Source organism: Spermophilus citellus (assembly GCF_964194105.1).
Source record: "Spermophilus citellus genome assembly, chromosome: 15".
Taxonomy (NCBI): Eukaryota; Metazoa; Chordata; class Mammalia; order Rodentia; family Sciuridae; genus Spermophilus; species Spermophilus citellus.
Window position 1 is genome coordinate 46,808,492 of NC_138195.1, and position 13,030 is coordinate 46,821,521.

The following is a 13,030-nucleotide window of genomic DNA, read 5'->3' on the forward strand; positions in this document are numbered from 1 at the left end:
ATCTATTCTTTTTTTTTAATATTTATTTTTTAGTTTTAAATGGACACAATATCTTTAGTTTATATTTATGTAGTGCTGAGGATTGAACCCAGTGCCTCATGCATGTTAGGCAAGTGTTCTACCACTGAGCCACAACCCCAGCCCCAGTACTTCATCTATTCTTGAGTACATTATGAACTCATAGCATTTCAAAATACTTTCATAGTTTATTTAACTGTAATTATTATTAATGCTCTAATTGTTACACCTTGACCACTTCAAGCTAGTACCTTGTTTTTGTTTTGACTTGCTTTCTGATTATAGTAATATGTTCCAGGCCCATCCTTAATTTTTTTCTCCTTTAAGACATGGCATCAGCTGAACTTCAAGGAGCCCTGATTCCTTCAAGATGCTATTAGAATTAAAGAACAAAATTTGGATGGTGAGGATGTATAAGCTGGTGATACTACTGCTATTTTGCCACTTTTCGTTGTGAGAATTGTAGGAAAAATGTGTTATGAATTTGCTTTTAGTTTTTCAGTTTAACAAATCAGATTGCCAAAGAGGTTATCAACCACTAGGAATTTTTACAAAAATAACATTTCATATTATATTTATTTTGCAACTCTATGTCAGATTTTTAAAATTCAGTGTAGATTTTTTTCTATTTAAAACTTTAAATAGCTTACCATTGAATTTAAGAGAAAATCTAAAATGATATCATAAGCTGATCCCTGCCTACTTCTCTACTTTTATCTTCTGTCATTTTCTCGCTCTCATTTAGTAAGTCTCCAAACATTGGTTTTCTTTCATATTTCAAACACACTAAAATAGATATTTGGTTCAGTTTCTATTAAGGCATTCTTGGGCTAGAGAAAAGTGGTACCATAAGCAACACAATAATATAAAATCGAGTTTTCTATATTTCTTAACACCTAGCACAGTACCTAGAGCATGGTTAGCATTCAGTTTTCTTTTTTCTCTTTTTTTACTAAATCAAAAGTAGGCTATATTTATATAACTATAAAATACATGAAGATGCAATATAAATTAAAATTATGGTTGCAAAACAGACTTACCAATCAAAATAAATATTAGTGTCTAGTCAAAATAAAATTTGAGGAAGCTAAAACTTTGGAATATGGTGGCAATATATAGGGAAAACAGGCTAAAAAAGGACCCTAAAGAAAATGAACTTGAAGGTATTTCTACTTGAAAAAAATCTATGCATTCTGCTGCTTCTAGTTAGCTTAAAGGGCTTGTCTATTCTTAGTTTAAAGAAAAATTATCTAAAGTATATGACTGTAGGCAGAATTATAACCCTTAAAATTATTAATAAAAACCTCTGAAATAAACACTGAATACATGATTAAATTATTTTCAACAAGAGTGCCAAGACCAATGAGGAAAGGACAGTTTTCTTCAACAAATGGTGTTGGGGAAACTAGATGTCCACATTCAAAAGAATGAAGTTGGACCCTTCCCTCCCTTACCTTATATAAATACAAAATATTAACCCAAAACAATTAAAGACCTAATTATAAGAAATTATAAAACTTCTGATAAAAATTATAAGAACTATAAAACTCCTGTAATAAAACATAGAGGGAAAGCTTCAAGACATGAGATTTGACAGTGATTTCTTGGATGTAAAATCAAAAGAACAGACCAAAGCAAAAATAGACAAATGGGACTCTATGACATATAAATACTTCTCTGCATCAAAGAATGAAAAAGCAACACATGGAATGGGAGAAAATATTTGCAAATTTATATCATAAAAGATTAATATCCAGAAAATATAAGAAACTTCTATAACACAAACACACACACACACACACAAAATGGTAACCCAATTGAAAAATGAACAAGATTTGATTCTTGGACAATTCTCCAAAGATATTCAAATGATTACCATGCATGTGAAATGCAAATCAAAACTTTGTAGTATCACACCTCATGTCCATCAGGATGACCACCATCAAAGGAATAGAAAATAAGTGTTGACAAGGATACAGAGAAATTGGAACCTTGGTTCACTGTTTATAAGAATGTAAAATGGTGTAGCCATTATGGAAAACAGTATGGAGATTTCTCAAAAAATTTAAAATAGAATTACCATATAAATCTAGGAATCCTTCTTCTGGATATATATCCAAAAGAATACAAAACAAGATCCCAAATATATATTTGCACATTCATATTCATTCCAGTATCATTTAGAGTAGCCAAGGGATGGAAACAACCCAAATATCTATTGACAGAAGAATAGATTAAGAAAAGAAAAAAGCAGAGACTGCCCACACCAGCTCACACGGGATCCAGGCTCACAGCAGGAACTGGTCCACCCCTCCACCAGCAGGGCAGACACCTGCCAGAGCCTAGCTTCTGGCACAGGTCCGCCCCTTCAGTCCAACAAATTACCGCTGGAATCAGGCCCAGCCCAGATCTGTCCACACTGACTTACACAGGACCCAGGTTCAGAATAGGTCTGAGTTCACGCCCCCCCCCACACACACACACACACCTGGGAGCCTAAGCCTAACCCACTTTCATCTTGGACATGGCAGTCATTGCCATATCCTTCCCCACACAGTTACTTCTAATATTGCCGCCACCAACCTTAGATGAAGTAGCATACACTGAAGGACACCAGCAGGGTCTGGAAGCCCAACATAAGGTGAGGTACAGACAATCTACATGGGTATTACAAGAATATAGGGAAGAAACTGTAATATCTCAGGTCCACACTACAAGAAAGGAAGACACATAGACATCATGAAAACACAAGGGAGGAAAGTGCCCCAAACAAACAGGATACTATAATAACAGAACCCATGGACTGCAAAGTTGATGAAATGTCAGAAAGGAGTTCAGAAGGTTCATAATTAAAATGATCTGTGAATTAAAGAATTACCTAAATGAGCAAATACAGGCAAAAAATTGATCTCTTCAATAAAGAGATAAGAGAGCAAATACAGGTAGCAAAAGATTACTTCAAGAGAGAGAGACTGAAAAAAAAAACAACAGAAATCCTTCAAATGAAGGATTCAATAAATCAAATTAAAAAACTCAGTAGAAAGCATACCCAACAGACTAGATCACTTAGAAGAAAGAACGTCGGATAATGAAGACAAAGTATACAATCTAGAAAATAAAGTTGATCTCACAGTGAAGATAGTAAAAAACCATGAACAGAACATTTAAGAATTATGGGACAGCATCAGAAGACCAAATCTAAGTGTTATTGGGGTAGAGGAAGGCACAGAGTTTCAAACCAAAGGAATGCACAATCTCTTCAGTGAGATAATATCAGAAAATTTCCCAAGCATGAAGAATGAATTGGAAAACCAAATGCAAGAGGCTTACAGGACACCAAAAGTACAAAATTACAACAGATCTACACCAAGGCACATTATAATGAAAATGCCTTGCATACAGAATAAGGATCTAATCTTAAAAGCCACAAGAGAGAGGAATCAGATCACATACAGGGGGAGACCAATTCGTATCTCAGCAGATATTTCAGCCAAGACCCTCAAAGCCAGGAGATCATGGAACAACATACACCAAGCTCTGAAAGAAAATGGATGCCAACCAAGAATCTTACATCCAGCAAAACTGAGCTTTAGATTTGATGATGGAAAAAAAAAAAAAAACCTTTCATAGTAAACAGAACAGTTTACAACTAGAAAGCCTGCACTACAGAACATCTTCAGCAAAATATTCCACAAAGAGGAAATGAAAAACAATGATGAAATCAGCAGAGAGAGGTATTACACTAAAGGAAAAATCTACCAAAAATAAACAAAAATGGCTGGGAATACAAATTATGTCTTAATAATAACCCTGAATGTTAATGGCCTACACTCATCAATCAGAAAACATGGAATAGCAGATTGGATAAAAAAAAAATATGCAACAACATGCTGCCTCCAAGAGACACCTCTCATAGGAGAAGACATCCATAAACTGAAGGTGAAAGGTTGGGAAAAATCATACCACTCACATGAACTGAGGAGGCAAGCAGGGGTTTCATATCAAATAAAGTAGACTTCAAACTATAGTCAACAAAAAAGGATAAAGAAGGACAATACATACTACTCAAGGGAACCACACACCAACAAGACTTAACAATTATATATACCAATGGAGCATCTACGTTCATCACACAAATTCTTCTCAATTCAAGAGTCAAATAGACCACAACACAGTAATCTGGGGTGACTTCAATTCACATCTTTAATCGCTAGATAGATCTTCCAAACAAAAGCAAAAGCAAACAAAAGAAAACTATAGAACTCAATACAATCAATAACTTAGACTTAATTAACATATATAGAATATTTCATCCTTCAATGAGAGAATACACTTTCTTTTTAAAAATATATATATTTTTTTAGTTGGACACAATAGTTTTATTTTGTTTATTTTTATGTGGTGCTGAGCATCGAACCCAGGGCTTCGAACATGCTAGGCAAGCGCTCTACCACTGAGCCACAACCCTAGCCCGAGAATACTCTTTCTTCTCAGCAGCACATGGATTCTTGTCTAAAATAGACCATATATTATGCCACAAAGCAACTCTTAGTAAATATAAAAAAGTAGAGATACTACCCTGCATTCTATCAGATCATAAGGGAATGAAATTAGAAATCAATGATAAAATAAGAAATAAAATCCACTCCAACATCAGGAGACTAAATAATATGCTACTGAATGAACAATGGGTTGCAGAAGACATAAAGGAAGAGATTTAGAAAGTTTTAGAGGTGAGTGAGAACACAGATACAACATATCGAAATCTCTGGAACACTATGAAAGCAGTTATAAGAGGAAAGTTCATTGCATGGAGTTCATTCCTTAAAAGAAGAAAATGTCAACAAATAAATGACTTAAAAAACAAATGACTTAAAAAAGAACAAATTAGTACCAAAAGCAGTAGAAGATGGGAAATAATTAAAATCAGAGTTGAAATCAATGAAATTGAAACAAAAGAAACAATTGAAAAAATTGACAAAACAAAAAGTTGGTTCTTTGAAAAAAATAAATAAAATTGACAGTCCCTTAGCCATGCTAATGAAGAGAAGGAGAGAGAAAACTCAAATTACTAACATATGTGATGAAAAAGGAAATATCACGACAGATACTAAAGAAATACAGAAGAAATTAGAAATTATTTTGAAAACTTGTACTCCAATAAAATAGGAAATATCAAAGGCATTGACAAATTTCTAGAGTCATAATTTGTCCAAATTGAATCAGGATGATATATGCAATTTAAACAGATCAGTTTCAAGTGATGAAATAAAAGAGGCCATCAAAAGTCTACCAACCAAGAAAACCCCAGGACCTGATGGATACAGAACCGAGTTCTTCAAGACCTTTAAAGAACTAATAACAATACTCTTCACTTTATTTCAGGAAATAGAAAAAGAGGGAGCACTTCCAAACTCATTCTATGAGGCCAATATCACCCTGATTCCAAAACCAGGCAAAGACACATCAAAAAAGAAAACTTAAGACCAACATCTCTAATGAATATAGATGCAAAAATTCTCAATAAAATTCTGGCAAATTGAATACTAAAACATATCAAGAAGATTGTGCACCGCGATCAAGTGGGATTCATCCCAGGGATGCAAGGTTGGTTCAGCATATGGAAATCACTAAATGTAATTCATCACATCAATAAACTCAGAGATAAGAATCATATGATCATCTCAATAGACACAGAAAAAGCATTCAACAAAATACAGTACCTCTTTATGTTCAAAACACTAGAAAAACTAGGGATAGCAGGAACATATCTCAACATCTTAAAGGCTATCTATGCTAAGCCCCAGGCCAACATCATTCTAAATGGAGAAAAATTGAAGGCATTCCCTCTTTCTCCACTTCTATTTAACATAGTTTTTGAAACACAGGCCAGAGCTATTAGACAAAAGAAATTAAAGGGATACACATAGGAAAAGAAGAACTCAAATTGTCGCTATTTGCTGATGATAGGATTCTATACCTAGGAGACCTTAGAAGTTCCACCAGAAAACTTCTAGAACTAGTGAATGAATTCAGTAAAGTAGTAGGATATAAAATCAACACCCATAAATCAAAGTCGTTTCTGTATGTCAGTGACAAATCCTCAGAAATGGAAACGAGGAAAACTACCCCATTTACAATAGCCTCAAAAAAGAAAAGAACAGGAAAGAAAAGAAAACAAACACATCTGAGACTCAACGAAAAAGGTAAAAGATCTATATAATGAAAATTACAGAACCCTAAAGAAAGAAATCAAAGAAGACCTTAGAAGATGGAAAGATCTATCTTGCTCTTGGATAGGCAGAATTAATATTATCAGAATAATCATACTTTCAAAAGCACTATACAGATTTAATGCAATTCTGATCAAAATCCCAATGACATTCCTCATAGAAATAGAAAAAGCAATCATGAAATTCATCTAGAAAAATAAGAGACCCAGAATAGCTAAAGCAATCCTTAGCAGGAAGAGTACACCAGGTGGCATCACTATACCAGACCTTAAACTATACTACAGAGCAATAGTAACAAAAATAGCATGGTATTGGCATCAAAACAGACTGGTGGACCAGTGGTACAGAATTGAGGACACAGACACTAACCCACAGAATTTCAATTATCCTATAGTAGACAAAGGTATACCAAAAACATGCATTGGAGAAAAGAACAAATGGTGCTCGGAAAAACTAGAATTCCATATACAACAAAATGAAATTAAACCCCTATCTCTCACCATACAAAAATCTCAACTCAGAGTGGGTTAAGGACCTAGGAATAAAACCAGACACACTGTATCTAATAGAAGAAAAAGTAGGCCCTAATCTCCATCATGTGGGATTAGGCCCCAGCTTCCTTAATAAGACTCCTTTGGCACAAGAATTAAAATCAAGAATCAATAAATGGGATGGACTCAAATTAAAAACTTTCTTCTCAGCAAAAGAAACAATCTGTGAGGTGAATAGAGAGCTTACATCTTGGGAGCAATCTTTACCCTTCACATATCAGATAGAGCACTAATCTCTAGGGTGTATAAAAAACTCAAAAACACTAAAAAAAAAAAAATAACCCAATCAATAAATGGGCCATGGACCTGAATAGACACTTTTCAGATGATGATATACAATCAATTAACAAATATATGAAAAAATGTTCATCATCATTAGCAATTACAGAAATGTAAATGAAAACCACTCTAAGATTTCATCTCACTCCAGTCAGAATGGCAGCTATTATGAAGACAATAAGTGTTCACGAGGTTGTGGGGAGAAAGGTCCACTAATACACTGATGGTGAGACTGCAAATCAGTGCAGCCAATATGGAAAGCAGTATGGAGATTTCTTGGAAAATTGGGAATGGAACCATCATTTGATCCAGCTATCCCTCTCCTCAGTCTATACCCAAAGGACTTAAAACAGCATACTACAGGGACAGGGCCACACCAATGTTTATAGCAGCACAATTCACAATAGTTAAACTGTGGAACCAACCTAGAGGCCCTTAAGTAGATGAGTGGATAAAAAAAAATGTGACATATACACAATGGAATATTACTCAGCAATAAAAGAGAATAAAATCATTGCATTTGCAGGTAAATGGATGGAGTTAGAGAAGATAATGCTAAGTGAAGTTAGCCAATCCCAAATAACCAAATGCCAAATGGTTTGTTTGATATAAGGAGGTTGATACATAGTGGGATAGGGAGAAGGGAGCATGGGAGGAAGAGATGAACTCTAGATAGGGCAGAGGTGTTGGGGGGGTGGGAAGGGGCATGGGGTTAGAGATGATGGTGGAATGTGATGATCATTATTATCCAAAGTACATGTATGAAGACATGAATTGTGAATTATACTTTGTATACAATCAGAGATATGAAAAAATGTGCTCTGTATGTCTAATAAGAATTATAATGCATTCTGCTGTCATATATAAATTAAAAAAGCAGTATATGTATAATGGAATATTATAAATGCAGCCTTAAAAAGGAAAATCCTGTCACATCCTACAATTTGGACTTGCGTCTAAGACATTATGCTAAGTGAAATAAGCAATTATAAAGGGGAAAATAATGTATGAGTTCTCTCATATGAAGTAACAACTAATATAGTTAGAATCCTAAAAACAAAGTAGAAAGATGTTCATTAGGATTAGGGAGCAAGAACAGAGAGTTTAATAGGTGTTAGAATTTCAGTTTTGCAAAATGAATTATAGAGATCTGTAGTACAGCAATGTGAATATACTTAACACTACTGAACCATACACTTAAACATGATAAATCTTATATGTTTTTTACCACATGTCATTCAAGTAGTAAGGTATAGCTGCTAATGTTATAGTCCTCCTCCCTCATGTTTCTCATTACAAATTACAGATTTTGCTTTTGTTTTCTTTGATTTTTTTTTTTTTACAACGGTTCTAAATGCAAGAGTTACTCAGGCAAATTGCAAGTCAGATTTTTTTCTTTTTTTTTAAGATGTAAAGCACTGTCATGGAGACATTCTACTTCAATTTTTCGTATAGAGCCATCCACAATCATATTTCCTATCTAGGATTATGTTTACTTCCTCTTAGCATCATAAATCCACCTTCATGTAAATTTCCTCTATTGCAGTCATTTCTAGAGTTCGATTGGATATAAGGTTGGTCTGAGAGTAGCCATCTGTACTTTTAAGATACTAGGCTGGAGCCAGGCCCGGTGGCGCACGCCTGTAATTCCATCAGCTTGGGAGGCTGAGACAGGAGGATCATGAGTTCAAAGCCAGCCTCAGCAAAAGCAAGGTGCTAAGCAACTCAGTGAGCCCATCTCTAAAAACAAAATACAAAATAGAGCTGAGGATGTGGCTCAGTAGTCAAGTGCCCCGAGTTCAATCACCAGTACCAAAAAAAAAAAAAAAAAAAAGATACAGGAAGGAGAGTTTTGACTATTTGTCCCATCCGACCACTCTAGAGAACATTACAGCTTCCTCCATGAAGTCTGCAAACTCTGCCTCCTAAGGCCTATACATGGAGGTAGTGGCTTCAAATGAAGCTCTTTTTAATCAAGAAGCCTAGCAAAGTCATTTTATCCTCCATGCTGGAGGGGGCAGAATAAAGTGCCAATTTTTTTTTCCTCTTCCAAGAAAACAGATCTCAATTTTTTTTTTTAAAGAGAGAGAGAGAATTTTTTTAATATTTATTTTTTAGTTTTCGGCAGACACAACATCTTTGTTTGTATGTGGTGCTGAGGATCGAACCTGGGCCGCACGCATGCCAGGTGAGCGCGCTACCGCTTGAGCCACATCCCCAGCCCCAGATCTCAATTTAAATATTACTACCAGAGCAACATATTATTGGGTAAGACCACTATTATCTTTTTGTAAAACAAAAGAATTATAGATATTTAAGAAGTTAAAGGTTATTTTCAGGCACAGTAAATCTCCAAAGTCCAATGATTGAAATTCCTTTGTTAGAGAATACATTAGCAAGACAAGTTTATGATGTATAATATTAACTTGTTTTATGTTGCAGCTTTACTGGAAATGGAAACATTTTCCCTTCTTATCTGGCTGAAATTTCTTTTTTTAAGAGAAAGGCCTGTTATTGGCTAGGTATACTTGTCCACCCCGCCCCCTGCCACTGGTCATACCACTTTTATTTACATTGTATCTATGTTACATTATTTATTCAATATAGAAAAAATATTAATACATTCATAGTATTCTCTTTTAATTTGGTAATTCCACATTATCAAATATTGACTATTTTCGTATTGGGTGTCCTACCCAATTAAAAGAAAGAATGGACTTAGCAAACAATTCTAATTGCATCATTATATTTATATAATAAGTATTACCTTATTTGTCTCTTTTTTAAAAACAATCTAATTTTAAAAAGACATGATTAAACTATTGCTTACTGGCTTAGGGAAATATTTTTTTTTAAAGAATTTTTTTTTAATCTTTTCTAGTTGTCAGTGGACCTTTATTTTATTCATTTATATGTGGTGCTGAGACTTGAACCCAGTGCCTCACACATGCTAGGCAAGCACGCTACCACTAAACCACAACCCCAGCCCCCAAAAAAGAAATTAATTCATTCTTTCCACAAGGAAATTTTAAAGGTAAACATCTGAAATGCCTCAGTGACCAAGGAGAATATATTCCTTATAAATGGGTCATATTGAAAGAAAACCAAGTGGTAGACCCCACTGCACAATGGTTCTGTACATACAAAACAGAAATGGGGACTATACTGACATAATTATTGCTGCCAAAAAAGTCCACGCTGAGAAGTCAGGTTTCTTTTAAAAATCCATTTTACAAATAGAATCCGTGATTAACTGTTTTGGACATAATACTTTCATTAAATGGGTCAAACTCACAAATCATTGCTACAAAATACAGTATTTTCCATCACTTTTGGTTGTTATGTATACTATGTACAGAAAGACAATAGTTACCTTATACTAAATACAGATGAACAAATAGTGTGTTGAAAACCAGAATCAGGACACATAAATAGTGCAGAAAATGCAAATGCCAAAAACACAACACCTCCTATTATCACAGTTCTGACAAAGATTTTTTGTGTTATCATTCCTTCCTCCAATTACTGCCAGTCCAGTGTATAATCAGTGTCCCACTGTTCCACCCACCACTACACCCTAGGGATCCTCTCTAGCTGCCAGAACAATTGTAGTGAGATGAGAGCGATCTCCCCATTCTGCTAAGGATGTTAGTATAAGAGCTTGAACAAAAATGGGTGAAATAAAATGCAACGTTTTCTGAGGTATTGTTGTGCTTGTACCCGTTTCAACATCTCCTGATCCATTTAAGAGTTTGGTTCATTGAAATCCTTCATCCTTCTTCTTTAGTTCTGCTTGAACTTCTTCCAGTTCCTCTTGACCTGCATCTGGGCTTATCTTTAAGCCTTTCCAAAGCATTCTAATGCCAAAAATGGCAAATAATGCAGTTAAGACATAATACCTGTACACCCTGGGGATGACGGTGGTAGCATAGCCAAAGAGAACTGATAAGCAAGTCATCAGGGTCAAGCATAGCCCCAGCCAACACTGTCAATCAGTTATAGTGCATCGCCATGATGGTGGCTATGAAAAATGTCTTATCACCCAATTCAGACACAATGATGACTGATATGGCAGCAACAAATGCATAAATAAATCCCAAATTATTTTGGGTAGCTGACTCTTCATTATTTGTATGAACTGGGGCTGCTGGAGTACATCCTTTCTTGGCCCCTGCACACCAGCAGGCTGTGGCTTCAGTTGCTGGACAGCTAACAGCGGTTCCTTGTTCTGGTGGCTAAGGTCTTTGTCTGGTCCAGAGCAGACCCTGACTTCGAACAACAGCAAAGGACCCAGCAGGAGCAGAAGTAGCCAGGCGCCATCTCACCTAGCCAGCCACCCACACACCTATACCTTTTTTTTTTTTCCAAAGCAAAAAATTTCATTAGTAAACACCAACTAAAAATGATATATTATGGAATAATATAATAGTACAATGACATACGGAATGTTGGGTACTCAACTGACAACCTTCAATTTTATCATGTTACAGTAAAAAGACCCTATTATCATTACTTTATAAAAGAAAAGAAATAATGCAAAAAATCATGATGTACATAATCTCAAGGACAGTCCTTTTCAAGAAAGGCTATATGGATAGTCTTGCTGGTCATTATCCATATTTTACTCATTTTTGTTTAGATAAATAAAAATTTTGTCAAAGATTAGCATAAATCTGTTGACCAGAATTTGGGAACCACTGTTTTAGAATTTCAAAACACTTAACCTTAAGTCTCAGATTTAAAGGAGTTTATAAATTGTAATACCAGCTGGTTTAGGTGTATTGGTTGTCCCAACTATGCCCCTTAGCCCTTACCCTTCCATCTGCATGTCTCCTGCTGTGGCCCAGGCTCTTGTCAGCTTACTAGCTCTTGCTCCATCTTTTCAATAGCCTCTTAACCACCTTTTCTTCTTCACCACCACCACAGTGATCTTCTAATGCAAGAATTTTGACACTCTCCATTGCTATAAATTACTGAATTGATACACAAAGTGATACCAAGAAGGAAAGACTTTATCTCTGGTCACATTCTACTAATGCTCAGAAGGCAGGTTGGCTAGAATAACAGATTTTTTCAAAGCTGGCTCCTAGGAAGATAGAAGAGACATTTTCTATCTCAAATCTCCATCTTCAAGTGTTCAGGGGCATAGTAGGTTTTATGAGAGTAGAGGGGGCACAATGGGACAAAAAGCAGGGAATAAACATATATAGATTTAGCTATGTTGTGGTAATCAGAAGCATGTCACAATCTGTTTCCCCAGTGCCCATCTGGGCCATGGGGCAGCCCCTCAGCTTCCATCCTTGGTATGAGAAGTTCAGGAGCTAAAACAATTCTAAGCTTGCATTTATTTATTTAGGTACTAGAGATTGAACCCAGGGGCACTTTACCACTGAGTTACATCTCCAGTCCTTGTTTTTTATTTTGAGACAGGATCTTGCTAAGTTGCTGAGGCTGGCCTCAAACTTGTGATCCTCCTGCCTCAGCCTCCTGAATCTGATATTATAGGCATGTACCACCACACTTGGCCAATTCTGAGCTTTTGATTTCAGCCAAATTTTAAAAATTGTGGGCTGTTTCAAAAGTATTTCACAGTCTGGCCTCACCAGACGATAAACCACTTCCTATGATCCTGTACTCTATACTCTGTTAAATGGCTTAAGTAAGCAGAAGTTTATTTCTCTTCATGTAAAAGAAGTCTAGAGGAAGGTACTCTAAATATAGTATAGTGGTAGCATGGTGTTTTCAGGGACTGACTCCTTTCGTCCTTCTGCTTCGCCATCCTAGCTCACAGTGTTTTCCCTGAAGTTTTCTTTGTGATCCAAGATGGGTGATAGAGCTTCAAACATGACATAGCAGAAAGGAGGAAAGGGAAACGTGCAAAAGGGTACTTTTTTTAGCCATGCCAGTTCCCTTTATGCATCCTTTCCAGAGTCCCACATAATAATTCTG

At 35.6% G+C, this 13,030-nt stretch overlaps 1 protein-coding gene and 1 pseudogene across 11 annotated transcripts in view; one reads left to right on the plus strand and one right to left on the minus strand.

Annotated features, from left to right (window-relative positions):
* FAM149B1 (family with sequence similarity 149 member B1) overlaps positions 1-13,030 on the plus strand; it is a 47,864-nt gene that overhangs the window by 20,031 nt on the left and 14,803 nt on the right. The gene's annotated exons all lie outside the window — the stretch shown is intronic.
* Positions 9,358-12,860, minus strand: LOC308634044 (putative divalent cation/proton antiporter TMEM165; annotated as a pseudogene). Its single transcript has 2 exons — positions 12,836-12,860; positions 9,358-11,401 (listed from the first exon to the last, which is right to left on the minus strand). The product of its transcript is annotated as a putative divalent cation/proton antiporter TMEM165 (transcript).